Source organism: Schistocerca serialis, chromosome 2, assembly GCF_023864345.2.
Source record: "Schistocerca serialis cubense isolate TAMUIC-IGC-003099 chromosome 2, iqSchSeri2.2, whole genome shotgun sequence".
Taxonomy (NCBI): Eukaryota; Metazoa; Arthropoda; class Insecta; order Orthoptera; family Acrididae; genus Schistocerca; species Schistocerca serialis.
The window spans coordinates 205652033-205673878 of record NC_064639.1 but is presented as its reverse complement, the minus strand read 5'-3'; the positions used below and the strand labels follow the sequence as shown (position 1 = coordinate 205673878).

General features: G+C 45.5%; 1 protein-coding gene across 1 annotated transcript in view; it reads left to right on the top strand.

Moving 5' to 3' along the window:
• The window catches only part of LOC126455845 (uncharacterized), a 104524-nt gene that overhangs the window by 24743 nt on the left and 57935 nt on the right, over positions 1 to 21846 (top strand). The gene's annotated exons all lie outside the window — the stretch shown is intronic.

The window sequence follows — 21846 nt, the reverse complement described above, 5'->3', positions numbered from 1 at the left end:
GCCGTCCGCATAAGCAGCGCCAGCGAGACAGCAAATCGCCGCAAGTCTGCGCGCGCCACCGCTGGCTTCTTGCTTCTTAAGCGCTGGAGTCGCGAGCGCTAGGACAGTTCTGCATTCGCCGCTCAGTTGTGTACTCGCCACCGAATTGTGTACTTGCTAGTCAGTTGTGTTTTCATCGCAGCAGAGTTGTTGTTTGTCGTCAGCCGACGCTGACCTAGCCGCTCCTACTCGAACTAGACAGATTTCTGTAGACACCGAGTTCACTACTGTGTTTGTGTATCTTCGTAAATAAAAGATAAGTACCGACTTTTATTTAATATGAGTGTTTGGGCTTTCATCTTTCTGTTCACTGTTCCAGCAGACCGGTCGGCCCACTATTAAAAGTGTGGCGGTGACTTCGTAAGCCACTTCCACAGCCAAGTGTTTGTCGCTACGAACACCGCCACAAAAGTAGATACCTTAGGGGTTGCGAAGCAACTCAGATCGCTTGATACGGGCAAGTCTTCAGGTCCAGATTGTATACCGATTAGGTTCCTTTCAGATTACGCTGATACAATAGCTCCCTACTTAGCAATCATATTCAACCGCTCGCTCACCGATAGATCTGTACCTACAGATTGGAAAATTGCGCAGGTCGCACCAGTGTTTAAGAAGGGTAGTAGGAGTAATCCATCGAACTACAGACCTATATCATTGACGTCGGTTTGCAGTAGGGTTTTGGAGCATATACTGTATTCAAACATTATGAATCGCCCCGAAGGGAACGATCTATTGATACGTAATCAGCATGGTTTCAGAAAACATCGTTCTTGTGTAACGCAGCTAGCTCTTTATTCGCACGAAGTAATGGCCGCTATCGACAGGGCATCTCAAGTTCATTCCGTATTCCTAGATTTCCGGAAAGCTTTTGACACCGTTCCTCACAAGCGACTTCTAATCAAGCTGCGAGCCTATGAGGTATCGTCTCAGTTGTGCGACTGGATTCGTGATTTTCTGTCAGGAAGGTCGCAGTTCGTAGTAACAGACGGCAAATCATCGAGTAAAACTGAAGTGATATCATTTGTTCCCCAGGGCAGCGTCCTGGGACCTCTGCTGTTCCTGATCTATATAAATGACCTGGGTGACAATCTGAGCAGTTCTCTTAGGTTGTTCGCAGATGATGCTGTAATTTACCGTCTAGTAAGGTCATCCGAAGACCAGTATCAGTTGCAAAGCGATTTAGAAAAGATTGCTGTATGGTGTGGCAGGTGGCAGTTGACGCTAAATAACGAAAAGTGTGAGGTGATCCACATGAGTTCCAAAAGAAATCCGTTGGAATTCGATTACTCGATAAATAGTACAATCTCAAGGCTGTCAATTCAACTAAGTACCTGGGTGTTAAAATTACGAACAACTTCAGTTGGAAAGACCACATAGATAATATTGTGGGGAAGGCGAGCCAAAGGTTGCGTTTCTTTGGCAGGGCACTTAGAACATGCAAGAAGTTCACTAAAGAGACAGCTTACACTACACTCGTTCGTCCTCTGTTAGAATACTACTGCGCGCTGTGGGATCCTTACCAGGTGGGATTGACGGAGGACATCGAAAGGGTGAAAAAAGGGCAGCTCGTTTTGTATTATCACGTAATAGGGGAGAGAGTGTGGCAGATATGACACGCGAGTTGGGATGGAAGTCATTAAAGCAAAGACGTTTTTCGTCGCGGCGAGACCTATTTACGAAATTCCAGTCACCAAACTTGCTCTTCCGAATGCGAAAATATTTTGTTGAGCCCAACCTACATAGGTAGGAATGATCATCAAAATAAAATTAGAGAAATCAGAGCTCGAACAGTTAGGTGTTCGTTTTTCCCGCGCGCTGTTCGGGAGTGGAATGGTAGAGAGATAGTATGATTGTGGTCCGATGAACCCTCTGCCAAGCACTTAAATGTGAATTGCAGAGTAATCATGTAGATGTAGATTTATAACCCTGTATTCACCTGACCAGAAGTCTTGTTCCTCCTGCCACCGAAATTCACTAATTCACACTATATCTAACTTTAACCTATCCACTTCCCTTTTTAAATCGTCTAACCTACCTGCCCGAGTAAGGGATCTGACATTCCACGCTCCGATACGTAGAACGTCAGGTTTCTTTCTCCTGATAACGACGTCCTCCTGAGTAGTCCCCACCCGGAGATCCTAATGGGTGACTATTTTACCTCCGGAATATTTTACCCAAGAGGGCGCCATCATCTTTTAACCATACAATAAAACTGCATTCCCTCGGGAAAAATTAAGGCTGTAGTTTCCCCTTGCTTTCAGCAGTTCGCAGTACCAGCACAGCAAGGCCGTTTTGATTAGTGTTACAAGGCCAGATCATTCAGTCATCCCAGTCATCCAGACTGTTGCCCTTGCAACTACTGAAAAGGCTGCTGCTCCTCTTAAGGAACAACACGTTTCTCCGGCCTCTCAACAGATACCCCTCCGTTGTGGTTGCACCTACGGTGCGGCTATCTGTATCGCTGAGGCACGCAAGCCTCCCCATTAACGGCAAGGTCCATGGTTCATGGGGGGGGGGGGGTGATATTTTTATTATTCGTGTAATAAAGTGAACTGGTATTTCGTATGTTGTAGTCCGATGAACCATCTTACGGGCTCAATAAAAAAAGAACTCACATTTATAGCGCGCCGATTGTAGTTTCGTCTGCTCCTAATACAACCTGTTATTCGGAGCTTTTTGGTTTCCATTTGGGGTCAGATCTTAAGCAACTGGATTGATTTGTGCATGGTTGTTATTTTGCAAAACTTGTTCTGATTGGACAGTTATTACGCGCTCTACAATTTACCAAAGGCATTTATTCTCGACCACGCTGTGAGCCGTGCTAATTATTTAACAAATCGTTTTCTTATGTCCCCGGAAAAGTTTTAAGCAGAGGTGGTTTGTATTGTAGTTTTGAACTTTTATGTTAAGTTGGGTTTCGATAATAAGTCTTAGTGGTTGAAATATTAATACAAAAAGAAGTCATCAGCTCTGTAGACTACTGGTCGCCTCCTGTGAAACTTAACAGGAATAATATAATTATATTACCGCTATATAGTACTAAAACTAGTTTATTTTCAGTAATTATGAAACAGAATTTGACAATGCTCTAAGGTTGCTCAAAAATATTCACTGTTTTTTTGTGAATTTCTTATTGTTTTTTGTCATAACGCGTTTTGGGATCATCCCATCATCTGATGACCATAGAGTACATATGCACAACACTACTTTGGCATAACAACGCTACTGCATACCTACCTAACTTTCAGACGGATGTAGCACGGAAACGGTACTTGGGTACCCATTCAAAAGATTACGTAATCACTATCCTTTACAAGTTCTAGAATTTTGTAAGGGGAATTTCCGAGTACACTGTATACAGGCGTTTCGGTAAGAGCGTGCAAGAGTTTACAAGAGATAGAGGATGCTCCACTGAACAGTTTGTGGTAGGGGACCCGGGATCCGAGCAGCCAGCTTAAGGAAACATCCCCCAGTCTGTGGCTAAGCCATTTCTCCGCAATATCCTTTCTCCCAGGAGAGCTAGTTCTGCAAGTTTGCAGAAGAGCTTCTGTGAAGTTTGGAAGGTGGTAGACGTGGTACTGGCAGAACTGAAGCTGTGAAGACGGGTCGTGAGTCGTGCTTGGGTAGCTCAGATGGTAGAGCACTTGCCCGTGAAAGGCAAAGGTCCCGAGTTCAAGTCTCGGTCTGGCACAGAGTTTTAATCGGCCAGGAAATTTCATATCAGTGCACACTCCACTGCAGAGTGAAAATCTCATTCTGGAAGTTTACTTCTATATCTCCTTGAAGGGCTTCTCCGACAACGGGTTACCTAGTTCAAATTGTTCGGTGGAGCATTCCCTATGTCCCATTACATTTTTTCACGCCATTACGGAAACGTCCTGTAGACACATGTCTCACATTCAAAAGAAACTGGGTTCTTATACCCGCTTGGGGATCGTGAGCTACACTACTGACCATTAAAATTTGCTACGCCACGAAGATGACGTGCTACCAACGCGAAATTTAACCGACAGGAAGAAGATGCTGTGATATGCAAATGATTAGCTATTAAGAGCATTCACACAAGGTTGGCGCCGGTGGCGACACCTACAACGTGCTGACATGAGGAAAGTTTCCAAACGATTTCTCATACACAAACAGTGGTTGACCGGCGTTGCCTGGTGAAACGTTGTTGTGATGCCTCGTGTAAGGAGGAGAAACGCGTACCATCACGTTTCCGACTTTGATAAAGGTCGGATTGTAGACTATCGCGATTGCGGTTTATCGAATCGCGACATTGCTGCTCCTGTTGGTCGAGATCCAATGACTGTTGGCAGAATATGGAACCGGTGGGTTCAGGAAGGTAATACGGAAAGCCGTGCTGGATCCCAACGGCCTTGTATCACTAGGAGTCGAGATGACAGGCATCTTATCCGCATGGCTGTAAAGGATCGTGCAGCCACGTCTCGATCCCTGAGTCAACAGATGGGGACGTTTGCAAGACAACAATCATCTGCACGAACAGTTCGACGACGTTTGCAGCAGCATGGACTATCAGCTCGGAGACCATGGCTACGGTTACCCTTGACGCTGTATCACAGATAGGAGCGCCTGCGACGGTGTACTGAACGACGAACCTGGGTGCACGAATGGCAAAACGTGTTTGGCGACATCGCGATGAATGCACATTGGAAGCGTGTATTCGTCATCACTCGGCGTGATGGTATGGGGTGCCATTGGTTACACGTCTCGGTCACCTCTTGTTCGCATTGACGACGCTTTGAACACTGGACGTTACATTTCAGATGTGTTACGACCCGTGGCTCTACCCTTCATTCGATCCCTGCGAAACCCTACATTTCAGCAGGATAATGCACGACCGCATGTTGCAGGTCCTGTTTGGGCCTTTCTGGATACAGAAAATGTTCCACTGTAGCCCTGGCCAGCATAATCTCCAGATCTCTCACCAATTGAAATTGTCTGGTCAATGGTGGCCGAGCAACTGGCTCATAACAATACGCCAGTCGCTACTGCTGATGAACTGTGGTATCGTGTTGAAGCTGTATGGGCAGCTGTACCTGTGCACGCCATCCAAGCTCTGTTTGACTCAATGCCCAGGCGTATCAATGCCATTATTACGGCCAGAGGTGGTTGTTCTGGGTACTAATTTCTCAGGATCTATGCATACAAATTGCGTGAAAATGTAATCACATGTCAGTTGTAGTATAATACAGAGTGATTCAAAAAGAATACCACAACTTTAAAAATGTGTATTTAATGAAAGAAACATAATATAACCTTCTGTTATACATCATTACAAAGAGTATTTAAAAACGTTTTTTTTCACTCAAAAACAAGTTCAGAGATGTTCAATATGGCCCCCTCCAGACACACGAGCAATATCAACCCGATACTCCAACTCGTTCCACACTCTCTGTAGCATATCAGGCGTAACAGTTTGGATAGCTGCTGTTATTTCTCGTTTCAAATCATCAATGGTGGCTGGGAGAGGTGGCCGAAACACCATATCCTTAACATACCCCCATAAGAAAAAATCGCAGGGGGTAAGATCAGGGCTTCTTGGAGGCCAGTGATGAAGTGCTCTGTCACGGGCTGCCTGGCGGCCGATCCATCGCCTCGGGTAGTTGACGTTCAGGTAGTTACGGACAGATAAGTGCCAATGTGGTGGCGCTCCATCCTGTTAAAATATGAATTGTTGTGCTTCTTGTTCGAGCTGAGGGAACAGCCAATTCTCTAACACCTCCAGAAACTGTAGTCCAGTTACAGTAGCAGCTTCGAAGAAAAAGGGACCAAAAACTTTATTGGCTGCAATGGCACAGAAAACGTTCACCTTAGGCGAGTCACGTTCGTACTGAGTTGTTTCCCGCGGATTCTCAGTGCCCCATATACAGACATTGTGACGGTTGACTTTCCCGTTAGTGTGGAAAGTTGCTTCATCACTAAACACAATCTTTGAAACGAAAGATTCATCTGTTTCCATTTGAGCAAGGATAAAATCACAGAAATCGATTCTTTTAATCTTATCAGTTGCAGACAGTGCTTGAACCAATTTCAGACGATAAGGTTTCATAACTAACCTTTTTCGTAGGACTCTCCATACAGTTGATTGTGGAATTTGCAGCTCTCTGCTAGCTCTGCGAGTCGATTTTCCTGGGCTGCGAACAAATGCTTGCTGGATGCGTGCTACATTTTCATCACTCGTTCTCGGCCGTCCAGAACTTTTCCCTTTGCACAAACACCCATTCTCTGTAAACTGTTTATACCAACGTTTAATACACCACCTATCAGGCGGTTTAACACCATACTTCGTTCGAAATGCACGCTGAGAAACTGTCGTCGATTCACTTCTGCCGTACTCAATAACACAAAAAGCTTTCTGTTGAGCGGTCGCCATCTGAGCATCAACTGGCGCTGACGCCTAGTCAACAGCGCCTCAAGCGAACAAATGTACAACTAAATGAAACTTTATAGCTCCCTTAATTCGCCGACAGATAGTGCTTAGCTCTGCCTTTTGTCGTTGCAGAGTTTTAAATTCCTAAAGTTGTGGTATTCTTTTTGAATCACCCTGTATATTTGTCCAATGAATACCCGTCTATCATCTGCATTTCTTCTTGGTGTAGCAATTTTAATGGCCAGTAGTGTAATTTTGTCTTTGTTTCCCCGAAATTACTTGAATGAATGGTGGGATGTGGGATGATTCCTTTGACAAGGACAATTTCGGTTACTCCTCCTTTAGCCGCTTTCGTACGAGCCATCGTCGGGTCACTAATGACGTCGCCCGTCCCCCGCTGTCTTGTAGCTACAGAGTGTGGTCCTGTGGGTCAGCGTTTCGCGGGTAGTGATGGAATTGGTGCAGGGCTAGCGAGTGACGCCCGCAGCCGCCAAATGAGTTTCTAACGACGCGCGGCGCGCTTTGCGGTAAGTCGGCCAGAACAGCTGCAGCCTCATTACGTGTCGATTAACCGCGGGCCGCCAGCAAAAACGGGCCCGTCGCGACGTGCCCCGCTCCCCGTAATCCCGGGCCGACCGAGATCGATATCCGCACGCCAGGCCGCGCGCGCCGTCCAACGCCTGCCCTTCCCACGGAAGGACTTGTCGCTCACTTCACACCTGCAATTACCGAGGGACTAACGCGGACTCTTCTGCGTTTAATTGGACTCTTGTGGAACTCTCGTGCAGATCGGTTGCTTTCGAAGTTGTGATATCTTCCGGCTTCGGTGGGGCGATTTCACTTGTCGAAGGTGAGCTGGCAGGACTAGGTTCAAATGGCTCTGAGCACTATGGGACTCAACATCTGAGGTCACCAGTCACCTAGAACTTAGAACTACTTAAACCTAACCAACCTAAGTACATTACACACATCCGTGCCCGACGCCGGATTCGAACCTGCGACCGTAGCAGCAGCACGGTTCGGACTGAAGCGCCTAGAACCGCTCGGTCGAAGAGGCCGGCGGAGGACTAGGAAAGTGGAGAGGGGGTTTGAGGGGCGCCAAGGGTAGGTGCTCTGTGTTTTGCTTTCATGACTTTATAATGCAGACTTGGACGCCAGATTTTCCATCTTTACTGAATTTTGTTTCACGGACATCAGGCCGTGATCTAATACATAATTCTGTGACGAATGTATCTTCTCCTTATGCTGGAGACGTCATCACACGCTGTAAGGAATCGATAGCATTTCCAGAACTATTCTCAGCGAACTGAATCTGTGAACCACAGTACCTGGAGAAAGAGTTTAATAACGAAAAGTGTGATGACATCCACATGTGTGCTAAAAGGAATTCGTTAACCTTCGGTTACACGATAAGTCAGTCAAATCTGAAGGCGGTAAATTCAACTATATACCTAGGAATTACAATTAAGAACAACTAAAATTGGAAGGAACACAGTGAAAATGTTGTGGGGAAGGCTAACCGAAGTCTGCGTTTTATTGCAAGACACTTAGAAAATGTAACAGATCTACTAAGGAGACTGCCTACACCACGCCTGTCGGTTCTCTTTTAGAATACTGCTGCGCGATCTGGGATCCTTACCAGATAGGACTGACGGAGTACATCGAAAAAGTATAAAGAAGGGCAGCACGTTTTGTATTATCGCGAAATATGGGAGACAGTGTCACTGAAACTATACAGGATTTGGGCTGGACATAATTAAAAAACAGGCATTTTTCGTTGCGACGGAATTTTCTCACGAAATTCCAATCACCAACTTTCTCCTCTGAATGCGATAATATTTTGTTAACACCGGCCTACATAGGGAGAAAGGTTCACCACGATAAAATAAGGTCAATCAGAGCTTGTACGGAAAGATATGTGTGTTCGTTCTTTCCGCACGCTATACGAGTTTGGAATAATAGAGAATTGTGAAGGTAGTTCGAAGAACCCTCTGCCAGGCACTCAAATGAGATTTGCACAGTATCCATGTAGATATAGATATAGATTTAAGAAAGGTTTTGGGAATTTATGGTAAGCTCCTATGGGATCAAATTGCTGAGGTCATCCGTCCCTAGGCTTACACACTACTTAATCTAACTTAAACTAACTTACGGCAAGGGCAACACACACACCCCCATGCCCGAGGGAGGACTCGAACCTCTGACGGTGAGACTCGCGCGAACCGTGGCAAGGCGCCTAAGACCACGCGCCTACTCCGCGCGGCTGTCATTTAAAAACTACGCTGTTCAACAGCTGCCAAGGAAAAATTGACACTTGCTAAGGAACAATCACCAACTGCTACGGAACACCCGACCAGTCATAGAAAATGATTTTTAGAGGGTGGGACTTGTTAAGTGCAACGAAGCTTTTGCACGGACGCTCTGAGTTCGACATTTCACGCAGTACGGGGTTTGACGAAGGTTGTTTTGGAACGGTAAGTGCGACATTTCGTGTGGTGCGGCAACACGTCTTACGATCCTGGATGAGCCGGTGAAAGTGTTACTGTTGTGGCCACAGTCATGGATGTGTCCAAAAGCGTCATCTCGGGTTTAGGAAAGGTCGCTGAAGGTGGAAACACATTGCGAAAGCATGCCGATGGTCGTAGAAGGACCACCACACTACAAGAGGATCGACATGTAACCATAGTGGCGAAAAGCAACACACGTGTCACACCTAGGCAGATAGCTGCAGACCCTTCAAACACTACTGGTATACATGTCTCTGCCAGAAACATTTCGCGGTGATTATATCAGGCTTGTTAGTATGCTCGGAAGTGTTTTGCATGGAACCCAGTTGAACCACGCCATCGTCGAGAAAAAGTTTGTTGGTGTATGGAGCAAGATAGATGGGGTCAGAAAACAATGGTCCAGAGTGATTCTGTACGACGAATCATGTTCCACTGTGGCAAGTGATTCTGGTCACGAGTTAGTGTGGAGGGAAAGAGAAACACGTTACACACCACGGAATGTTCATGATCATCACCGATATGATCTTGGCGTTGAGGTGTGGGCAGCAATTATGCACAAAGTCCTAACACCGTTGCTTATCTGTGCGCGTGGTAACGTTACACTGTAGTGCTATTGCAGCGAGATTATTCTGGACCATATTCATCTGTTTATGTGTGCAGTAGGTCTCCACTTTCTGTTTACGCACAACAGTGCCTTCGCAGATAGGTCCGATGATGCTTCTGACTCAGTGGAAAGTGAGGATATTAAACATATGGACTGGCCTGTGTATTCCCCGGGCCTAAACCCTGAGGCGCAAGCTCGGGAAATGGGACAATATCCCGCAAGAACTGGAAAAATATCCCACGAGGACTGCTCAACGGTTTGGTATTTAGCATGAATCGAGGTGCAAAATGTGCATTACTGCGTGGGGAAGGCATATTCCTTGCTGAGAGTACGACATCGACCACAGCGTTGGGAATCTGACCTGTGTCAACATGATCGTTGTAGATCTGTTATCCCACGTTCTCATGTGGTGAAATTTGTACCATTTGTCGTTATAAAGTTACCACTACATCTCTATTACGCATGGTATGTGTTTCATGTCGTCCACCCTTTGCCTGTGATTGTTCCTGTCCGACAGCACCTCTGTTCGTTAGCCACTATAAGCAGTATACTTTCAGAAGAATTAACTAGTCTGGTAAAAATATAAACATCACAACGCAAAATGTCTGGCGCTTCTAGTGAAAAAGAACCAATTGAATGGAATATTTATCAATATTACCAAACCGCTATCCCAGAATACCTTACCAGTTGCAAGTTGCTTAGCTTACGTCTTCCACTAGCAACAAAATTTTTATTTTGAGTCTTCCGTATTATTATTAATCATATTTAGAAATTTAAAATGCTGCCATAATGTACGCATTAAGAGGTATAACTGAACTCCTTGGAAGGCACTACGGTACCGATCGACCACCGTGTCATCCTCCGCCGATAGGCGTCACTGGATGCGGATTTTGAGGGGCACGTAGTGAGCACACCGCTCTCCTGGCTGTTAACAGTTTTCGTGACCGGAGCCGCTACTTCTCAGTCAAGTAGCCGTTCAGCTGGCCTCAAAAGGTCTGAGTGCAGCCCGCTTACCACCAGTGCTCGGATACCCAGATGGTCACCCATCCCAGCCCGTCAGCGTTAACTTCGGTGACCTGATGGAATTGGTGTTACCGCTGCGGCAAAGCCGTTGGCTCATTAGCAGGTGTAGCCTTGTGTAAAATATTTAACACAATAAGAAACTGTGTTTTTGTATTGAGGCAGCCCGAGTGACGGCGCACAAATACCCTGACTTCATCATCCAGTATTTCATAATAAGGGCACTTGACGACCTCACTGGGATAGAAACAGACACGACAGTGTTATTCTGTAAGAACAAGAGAAAGGGGATAAACACTTTACTGGAAGAAACTGTCATACAGAATACCACGAATAAAAACGAATATTTTCTCAATGACCAAAAGGCAACAACAGAAGAGCAATATCCAAAGTAATTCAGTTTACCAAAGTTGTAAATAGGAAATAAATAAATAAATGAGCAGCTAAGGATCACTACAGATCCCTCCTTGAAACATATATAACAAAAAAATTTCTTGTACACTATAGACCACTGAAGACGCCTAGTATGAATAGGCGAAACGTGTTTGATACACACAAATAAAACATTCATTTGGAACAGACAGAATTTTTTATTATCTACATAATGAAGAATAAGAAAACTAAAGAGTCAGTGCTGAACTGTAGTTACTTATTTCAAAGTACTCAGTTTAGTATCTTCTCCAATTCGAATAATTCTGGCAGTAAGGGTTTGGAACATCCCGTAAATGCTTTAACGTAAGGTAACGGTAAAGTACTATCTCCTGAGACTCGATTCATCCTGTCTTTTGTTCCTCTGGAAACTCATTGTTCATTTCTTGATCTTCCCTCTGACTACGCTGCTCCCCTTCTCTCCTCCATCCACACAGTATCCTCTGCTGCCCCTTACATCATCTTGACCTTCAGACAGTAAATACGCTATCAAAAAAGAAGAATAGGTTTCTTTATACAAGGATTCACACTCACTATATGAATGTATATGTTGTTACCTAACTCCTAATAAAAAAATTTCTCACACAACTAGTCGATTTCGGTATCTTAATCGTTTATAAATTTACACAAATGTACCATATAATAAACCTTAACATATTTTGTGCAACATCTCTAAGAGGCTGAAATGACATGACATATCCATCACACATCTGAATCCCTAGAGGAAATTCGAGATTTGTCACTACATAACAACATACAATAAACGAAACTCCTTCGCTCCGATGCATACGCGTTAAACATATTAAGTAGAGCTTAAAAAGTCGTCTTCAGATATAAGTAAATGTGCAGAGTCACCCTGAGCAGCAGATAAGAGACACATACAAGCAGTGAACAAAAATATGCGAAATACAGCAAGCAATATGTGCTTGTGCAGAAATGCAAATGATAGCCTATCCTGCAGGTAGTGCTGTCATATTTGACGACGAACGGCACCTGTGTATTGAGGAATATGTTGCAAGTGTCAGTCTCGTGAGAACAGTGCTCTCTGTCGTTGTGAGTACATTATACCGGTAGTCAGTGAATTCGAATGTGGGCACGTTATTTGTGCTCGCATTGTGGATGCTTCCGTAACAATGTAGATGAAGTGATCGGTGTTACAAGAGACACAGTATCGAAGATCTATACCACATACAGGGAAAGCGGAAGAAATATCATCCGCGAAGTCTCAGCACAGTCAAGTCTCAGTGTTGAGTGATCGTGACAGGCGGTCGTTGAAGAGGATTGTGACAAAAAATAAGACGGCGACAGCTCCAAAAGTCTCTGCAAAACTTATTGTCGTAATCGCGAACACTGTCAGCACCAAAACAACATGAGGGGAGTTCTAAGAGCAGTGAACTGCATGGCGAGTTGGCATTCCAAAACTACTCGTCAGTGATGTAAATTCTCGTAACAGAAAAACCTGCACGAAACCACAAAAGCCGGCCGGAGTAGCCGAGCGGTTCTAGGCGCTACTGTCAAGAAGCGCGCGACCGCTACGGTCGCAGGTTCGAATCCTGCCGTGGTCATGGATGTGTGTGATGTACTTAGGTTAGTTAGGTTTAAGTAGTTCTAAGTTCTAGGGGACTGATGACCTCAGAATTTAAGTCCCATAGTGCTCAGAGCCATTTGAACCATTTGAACACATCCATGCCCGAGGCAGGATTCGAATTTGCGAACTTAGCGGTCGCGCGGTTCCAGACTGTAGCGTCTAGAGCCGCTCGGCCACCTCGGCCGGACACAAAACCTGGGCTACGGAGCAGTGGAAGAATGTCATTTGGTAGACTGAGTGTTCTTTCACATTATTTCCAGCTTCTGGCTGAGGTTACGTATCAAGAAATCAACATGGTGGCGGTTTGGTCATGATTTGGGCAGTCATATTGTCATGGGCCCCATGGTTCCCACCGTGCAAGGACGCATTACTGCCAAGAATTATATGACCATTTTAACTGATCAGGTCCATTCATTGGCAATGTTGGTTCCCCATTGTGATGCCGTGTTCCAAGACAACAAGGCCCCTGTCCGCACAGCTCGCATCATCCAGGACGGGTTTGGAGGGAAAGGTGCACGGCCGCTATCCACCTCCATCATCGTTACCTGAAGGTGCCACTACTATACGGGAAGACTGGTGTCAGATTTCCTTGACAGTCACTCAGTATCTTTATTTATAGACTCCGAGACGACTGGAAGCTGTTTTGAACGTCAACGGTTTTCCTACACCGTATTAAGAATAGCTATGTGTTTTTCTGCTTTCGTATTTTTATCCAGCCCCTGTATGTACAACAGGCTGTTTAGGAATCTAGAATACGCTGAAACTCCTGATAAAAGAACAAAACAGTTGATAAGTAGGACAGGCAGAAGGTTTGCAGAAATTCTAGGCGTCATTATGAACATACAAGGAGAGGTTTTTTAATATCCGTAAAGGTAGAACCCACATTTGATGACAACTGAAGCGTCCCCTTAGAAAAAATAATGAATTACTGTGCTGATAAACCTCTACGCTGTTTGATTTTCAAACGGCTGAGCAAAACTGAACGTACTCAGACATTACTCTCTTTACTTATTTTGATCAACACTAAACTGACACACAATATTTTTAGCGCAACGCAATCTTTCAAACATCCCTACAAAAGAATGGCCCTGACTAACAATAACCTATACCTTTCATGAATCACTTAGCTCACAAAAATCTTCGTTACTCGAACTACTGCAATACAGCGAGCGCCAATACTGCCAGCTAAATAAAAGATTCTAACTACTGAAGGCACTAACAACTGATAGGCATAGTTAGCAAATTAAAGATTTTGATAGAGAACAAACTATGTATTTACCTTAATAGTGTTCAAAAGTCATAATATATATACCAGTTCATGACATCCAGTCTTACAAATTTACTGTCTCTGATGGACACACGTCCAGGTCATCCACTCTCAAAACTCCGCCATCTCTCTCCCCACATCCACCACTGCTGGCGGCTCACCTCCAACTGCGCAACGCTACGTGCTGTTAACAGCCAACTGCCCAACACTACAATAGCAAATTCCAACAAAGCAAACCAGCCACAGACTGCACACAGCACAGGCAGTGATTTTCAATCAGAGCGCTACGTGGCGTTGCCAACATAAAAACCTAAACAGCCTACTTACACAACATACATTTGCAACTTTTTTAGTTACTGTATTACGATCTTCACTCCCTATCGAAATGCAACACTTTACGAGTGTTGCCCAGAAAGTAATGCACAGAATTTTTTTTCTCCAACAATTCCTTATTGAACATAATGAGAATCAAACACACGAAAGAATAGCGTGTTATCTACACACCTTACTTCCACGTCATCTCCATCCCGATCTATGGCCTTCCTCCAGCGCGAAACAAGGGCGTGCATGCCCTGTCGGTACCAATCCTTGTCCTGGTGTCGGAGCCAATGCTTCTTTGTGTGAATCATCTCCTCATTGTTCTCGAAACGTCTTCCACGAATGGCATCCTTTAATGCACATACAAGTGGAAGTTCGTTGGCTCTGGGTCAGGGCTCTAGGTAACACTGTCCAACCCTGTTTTGCGAAGTATGGGGCCGAGCGTTATCGTGTTGCAGCAAAACATCTCCTTGATTCCAGAATGAGATTTTCACTCTGCAGCGGAGTGTGCGCTGATATGAAACTTCCTGGCAGATTAAAAGTGTGTGCCGGACCGAGACTCGAACTCGGGACCTTTGCCTCTAGCGGGCAAGTGCTCTACCAATTGAGCTACCCAAGCTTGGATAGTTCAGTTGGTAGAGCACTTGCCCGCGAAAGGCAAAGGTCCCGAGTTCGAGTCTCGGTCCGGCACACACTTTTAATCTGTTAGGAAGTTTCATCTCCTTGGTTGCTGTGGCACTGAAGTCGCTAGAAGCGAGTCTTTAGTTTTGCTAATGTGTTGACGTATGCCTCTGAATTAATGGTACCGCATCTTGGCATCACGCCATTGAGAGTCACACCTTAACAGTTCCAGAAAACGGTGATCATGACCTTACCTGTGGAAGCAGTTGCTTTGAATGTTTTCTTGTGTTGGGAGTGGGAATGGCGCCACTCCATCGACTGTCGTTTTGTTTCGGTCTCAAAATGGAGAACCCATGCTTCATCACGTGTCACAGTCTGGGACAAGAAGGCCCCTCAGCTTCAAAACGTTGCAGTAAATCAAGAAAAATGTTTTTTTTGTGTGATTTGTGATCTACCGTTAGACACCGCAGGACCCGTCTTGCACACACTTTTGAATACTGAAGAGTGTGGATAATTGCATCCACACTTCCTCTGCAGATTGAGCCGGCCGGAGGGGCCGTGCGGTTCTAGGCGCTACAGTCTGGAGCTGAGCGACCGCTACGGTCGCAGGTTCGAATCCTGCCTCGGGCATGGATGTGTGTGATGTCCTTTGGTTAGTTAGGTTTGAGTAGTTCTAAGTTCTAGGGGACTGATGAACTCAGATGTTAAGTCCCATAGTGCTCAGAGCCATTTGAACCATTTGATTGACAGATGCAGCTCCAACTGTCGAGTCGTAATGCGTCTCTCCTCGCAAAAGACACATCAGCTCGCTGCAAGACGTCAGTTGTGACAGCCGTGGATGGTCTCCGCGACCGCAGCAAATCGTGGGGCTCCGCCGAACCGAATTCTGATGACCTCACCCTCGGTTACCAGCGACTAACTGTACTTCAGTCGTCAGCAGATACTCCATAGATTTTGCACAAGCGTTTGTGAATGTTCCCCAAAGTAGTTTCTTTCCCTGCAATGAGAAATTCAATGACGACACGTCGCTTGTAACGTACATCACCTACAGACGCCATTTTGAAACTGTCCTGCAGTTACGCTATCTGTCGGAAGTGACAGAAACTTGGCGCTCTTAGTCAGAAGACTTCAAATATTGAATACTTAACGTTTCGCAATAGTAGCACTGTTTTCGGCTGAGAAAAAAGAATGCGGTGCATTACTTTCTTGGCAACCTTCGTAGTGATAATACACCGTCCACAGAAATTCGGTACTCTATCCCTCGGTAAGTACCCTATATTGCATCGGTTACATCGATGTAGTACTTTTATGGTGTAACAGATATGAAATGAAAGCGAAAACAATGTTTGTCTCTCTCGCTGTGACATGAATGAGTGACGTGCAAGCGCATTGCCATCAGTGTCTTTTGCATAAAATTGATATCCATCACAACTGCACCGATCATTTAAATGCTAATGGATAACGTTTCATGTCGATTCACGCCGCTCACAAAGTTAGTGAATGACCTCTGGAACTAGAATCGGTATAGAATATCACGAGATTCGAAATTTCTTGTACAGTTTTCTAGAGCTTGTGGTAGGTACTACCTAACATTGTTTACATCTATTAGCGCTTTTGAGAATAAGGTGGATGTATCTGGGTAACTAATTAAGGAGTACTGAATCGAATAGGTATAAAAAGGCCTTAATGGTACAGCTACGCTAGAAGAAGAGATAAGGCACATCATGTGGCATCTCAGAGTGGTTAATTAAGTAATGGAGGGACGCCTGGGGAGTACAAATTGTAGAGGGAGAAATGGTTCAAATGGCTCTGAGCACTATGGGATTTAGCTCCTGAGGTTATCAGTCCCCTAGAACTTGGAACTGCTTAAAACTAACTAACCTAAGGACATCAACAGGTCCATTCCCGAGGCAGGGTTCGAACCTGCCACCGTAGCGATCGCGCGGTTCCAGACTATAGCGCCTATAACCGCTCTGCCACTTCGGCCGTCTGTAGAGGAAGAACAAGGCTTACTACCATAAGGATGTTCAGATGAATGCATGGTGCAATAGCAATACAGGGACGAAGAGAGTTGCACAGAATAAAGTAGCGTGGAGAGCTCCAGAAATCAGTCTTCGAATTGCAGAGTACAACACAATACATGCCGCAATACGTCACCTGTTTAAAATGCGACGATGGCTGCTAATAGCATCGTAACTTGTGTATTTAATTTCAGTATTTTAAACAACGCCTTCCGCATTGCGTGGAAATGAAACGCAAGTAAAATCAAAATCTGAATCATAATGTCCGCAGGCTAGAATGAAGCCCTAGCAACGTAGTATGACCGATATGAACAACGAGATAAACAGGTTGTAGCAGGCAATCTGACGAAATTGAAAAACTGCAGTGGTGGACGGGGTTTCCCGAAATTCGCAGCGACCAGTGCATTAGGACGATTGGAATTGAAGCGACGTCTCGCAGGCAATATAGCGGCGGATTTGCAATCAACGAGGCTGAGCGTGCAGAAAGACCAACAACGGAATAAAAAGGACTCTCTGGAAATCGATCACGCCATTCATTTCAGGTCCACAAGGTTGTGATCTTCTGCCACGAAACAGCCAACGATTTACAAGTTTTTTTATGTACATCGAAAAGCCGTTATCGTACCTTTCCATGGTCCATGACAAGAAGTATCCGGACACTCCTGCGGTGAAAAATCTGGCTGAGGATCGGTGTTCGTGATGAAGGTGTCACAAAAATGAAGTATCTACACTCCTGGAAATTGAAATAAGAACACCGTGAATTCATTGTCCCAGGAAGGGGAAACTTTATTGACACATTCCTGGGGTTAGATACATCACATGATCACACTGACAGAACCACAGGCACATAGACACAGGCAACAGAGCATGCACAATGTCGGCACTAGTACAGTGTATATCCACCTTTCGCAGCAATGCAGGCTGCTATTCCCCCATGGAGACGATCGTAGAGATGCTGGATGTAGTCCTGTGGAACGGCTTGCCATGCCATTTTCACCTGCCGCCTCAGTTGGACCAGCGTTCGTGCTGGACGTGCAGACCGCGTGAGACGACGCTTCATCCAATCCCAAACATGCTCAATGGGGGACAGATCCGGAGATCTTGCTGGCCAGGGTAGTTTACACCTTCTAGAGCACGTTGGGTGGCACGGGATACATGCGGACGTGCATTGTCCTGTTGGAACAGCAAGTTCCCTTGCCGGTCTAGGAATGGTAGAACGATGGGTTCGATGACGGTTTGGATGTACCGTGCACTATTCAGTGTCCCCTCGACGATCACCAGTGGTGTACAGCCAGTGTAGGAGATCGCTCCCCACACCATGATGCCGGGTGTTGGCCCTGTGTGCCTCGGTCGTATGCAGTCCTGATTGTGGCGCTCACCTGCACGGCGCCAAACACGCATACGACCATCATTGGCACCAAGGCAGAAGCGACTCTCATCGCTGAAGACGACACGTCTCCATTCGTCCCTCCATTCACGCCTGTCGCGACACCACTGGAGGCGGGCTGCACGATGTTGGGGCGTGAGCGGAAGACGTCCTAACGGTGTGCGGGACCGAAGCCCAGCTTCATGGAGATGGTTGCGAATGGTCCTCGCCGATACCCCAGGAGCAACAGTGTCCCTAATTTGCTGGGAAGTGGCGGTGCGGTCCCCTATGGCACTGCGTAGGATCCTACGGTCTTGGCGTGCATCCGTGCGTCGCTGCGGTCTGGTCCCAGGTCGACGGGCACGTGCACCTTCCGCCGACCACTGGCGACAACATCGATGTACTGTGGAGACCTCACGCCCCACGTGTTGAGCAATTCGGCGGTACGTCCACCCGGCCTCCCGCATGCCCACTATACGCCCTCGCTCAAAGTCCGTCAACTGCACATACGGTTCACGTCCACGCTGTCGCGGCATGCTACCAGTGTTAAAGACTGCGATGGAGCTCCGTATGCCACGGCAAACCGGCTGACACTGACGGCGGCGGTGCACAAATGCTGCGCAGCTAGCGCCATTCGACGGCCAACACCGCGGTTCCTGGTGTGTCCGCTGTGCCGTGCGTGTGATCATTGCTTGTACAGCCCTCTCGCAGTGTCCGGAGCAAGTATGGTGGGTCTGACACACCGGTGTCAATGTGTTCTTTTTTCCATTTCCAGGAGTGTATTAACATGTTTAAATGAGCTGAGTTGCGAGATCTGCGCATTTATGATAGTTAAATAAATATTAAATAAATAACTTGGCCATATTTATCTGTTGCATAACGTGTAGCAGACGTAAAAAATCGAAGTTTGCGAGGTAAGCACGTGCTCCGGTAAAAATATCACGTTTATTGAGGACACAACTGAACAAATGTGTGTGTGTGAATTTCTAAGGGACCAAACTGCTGAGGTCATCAGCCCCTAGACTTACACTCTACTTAAACTAACTTATGCTAGGAACAACACACACACACACACACACACACACACACACACACCCATGCCCGAGGGAGCACTCGAACCTCTGGCGGGAGGGGCCGAACAATGCCTGACATGACGGCTCAAACCTTACGGCCACTCCGCGCGGCTACAACTGAACAAACTAATAAACTAAACAGCTAACTAATGGGTGATGGATGCTGTTCTACTTAAGGCTCTTGACTGGGTTACAAAATTATATTTACAACTGCGCTTTCGAGACCTCAGCACGATTTAACATTGATTATTAATTCAAAAATGGTTCAAATGGCTCTGAGCTCTATGTGACTCAACAGCTATGGTCATCAGTCCCTTGAACTTAGAACTACTTAAACCTAACTAACCTAACTAACCTAAGGACATCACACAACACCCAGTCATCACGAGGCAGAGAAAATCCCTGACCCCGCCGGGAATCTAACCCGGGAACCCGGGCGCGGGAAGCGAGAACGCTACCGCACGACCACGAGCTGTGGACGATTATTAATTGTGGAAGGGTCAGAGGATTCTTTCAATGACGGCATTCACGCACGAACACACATATAATAGGGATTCAGGACAAATATAATAATAAATAAAAACTTCACCAGTATGCAAATGGTTGGCAAACGGTCGTTTCCTTGGCTTGAGTGCACGAAACAAGTGAACAAGAATCCACCGATAAGAATAAACTGTTAACAGTTGCACCACGAAAGAAATTCTGAAACTTATTTAGAAGTTTTACTCCGAGAATTAGTAACTGTGACATGTAACGATTCTCGCGATCCGTGAACACGTGGTCGTCAGAAAAAAAAATATTCTGCATAAAATGAGTGGAAAAATTCAGAATAGTTGACCAAACTGGTCAGGATACATCTGCGGCCGGCAGAAGTGGCCGTTCGGTTCAAGGCGCTGCAGTCTGGAACCGCAAGACCGCTACGGTCGCAGGTTCGAATCCTGCCTTGGGCATGGATGTTTGTGATGTCCTTAGGTTAGTTAGGTTTAACTAGTTCTAAGTTCTAGGGGACTGATGACCACAGAAGTTAAGTCCCATAGTGCTCGGAGCCATTTGAACCATTTCATTTTGAAAGGCTACCATGCAATGGTTTTTCGACCAGGCGCCTCACGGTCACAACAGCCTCCCATATCCTCTCAGCAGGTTTCAGCAGTTTTCTCCTATGACGGCTACCGTCTTGCTACCGTAATCCGTTAGCACCACACCAAGTCAGCCGCAAAAGATACCAGTCATCGCCTTGCCCGACGATGGACGGCCCATCGCGGTTTTCGGCCATACATCTGCGACCTTACGGCGCCCAGATCCGTACTTAATACGTAATGAGACAAGAAAGACGTGTGGAAACTAGATTAGTAACTGAAATCGAAGTTAGCGAGGTTTCTGCTAATCTGTTGAATTATGCTATACTCTTAATATCACCACCTAAGTACATCCGACCGAACTGAGAAGATATGTTCTACATGTTTGAACAGAGGTAGAACAGAACAATGGCTTGCATGTGTGTCCAAGTGCAGCTGGCTATAATGTTCCAAAATTCGAGAAAAAATCCGTATACTGCTCAACGAGCAATGAGCGATGAGTCCAAAACGTTAATTTTGACTAAAGCTGAAATCTACAAAAATAAGACACTGTTATTCTGCCACAGTAGCAAACTGCTTTTACTCCCACAGATCTAGACACTGTCATTCAGGAATAAAAAGAGAGGGAATTACTTAGAGAACAATACCAAACAATGTAAGATAACGAGTCAATAATGGCAAGCCGGATAAAAATAAAATAAAGAAATGACAGTAAGTACCCACGAAGGAAAAATAGTTTCAATTAGCCGACAAATTAAAGGATAAAAAGGGAAGAGTGAGTGGGAATACTGGTGAGGTTTGAACTCTGTTACAAAAAAGATTACTTAGACGATACATGTACTCCAGCATGGTTCGATCGTTAAGAGTTGATGAATGATTCCTGTTTAAGCTGTGTAAAATCTATTTCCTCTAATAAATTAAGGTCAAGGCCTCTATGATACCGATGAAGGGTACTCAAACTGATATTTATGTCTTCAATAGAGTACCCGTTGGCTTTAGTATGACTGCTTAAAGTGGACTTAGAATTACTAAGGAACTGACGTTCCTTGAATTGGATGTTAAAAGTGCGCCCCATGTGAACGATGTAGAGGCACTGCAAATCACTACATTTAACTAGACAAATGCCTGAGCCCATATGGCGGTTGTGGGACCTAGCTTCATAGTAATGATGGGCAGTGCCTCTACATCTGCCAGAAAGGACACACTTTTAACATTCGATTTTATTTTTAAAATTTTATCTTTAATACAATTTTTAACAGATGATTGGGCACTCATCATTTATGTCCAAGGACATAATTTTCACCTTATTTTATACTGCGACGATGTCCACTTAACCATTTTCTATTCACTTTTTTTGTACACACCGTTTGTTAACGTTCGGGCTGATCAGTCACCTATTACGCAGTTCCTTATTAGATGCCTTCACTTTCCTGTGTAATAAGACGGTCGCTAGTTAATGTGTGCGGCTGCGTTCTGCCATCCTGTCATTTCGTATCTCTGCTTCACATGCTGCTACCACCGTCCCC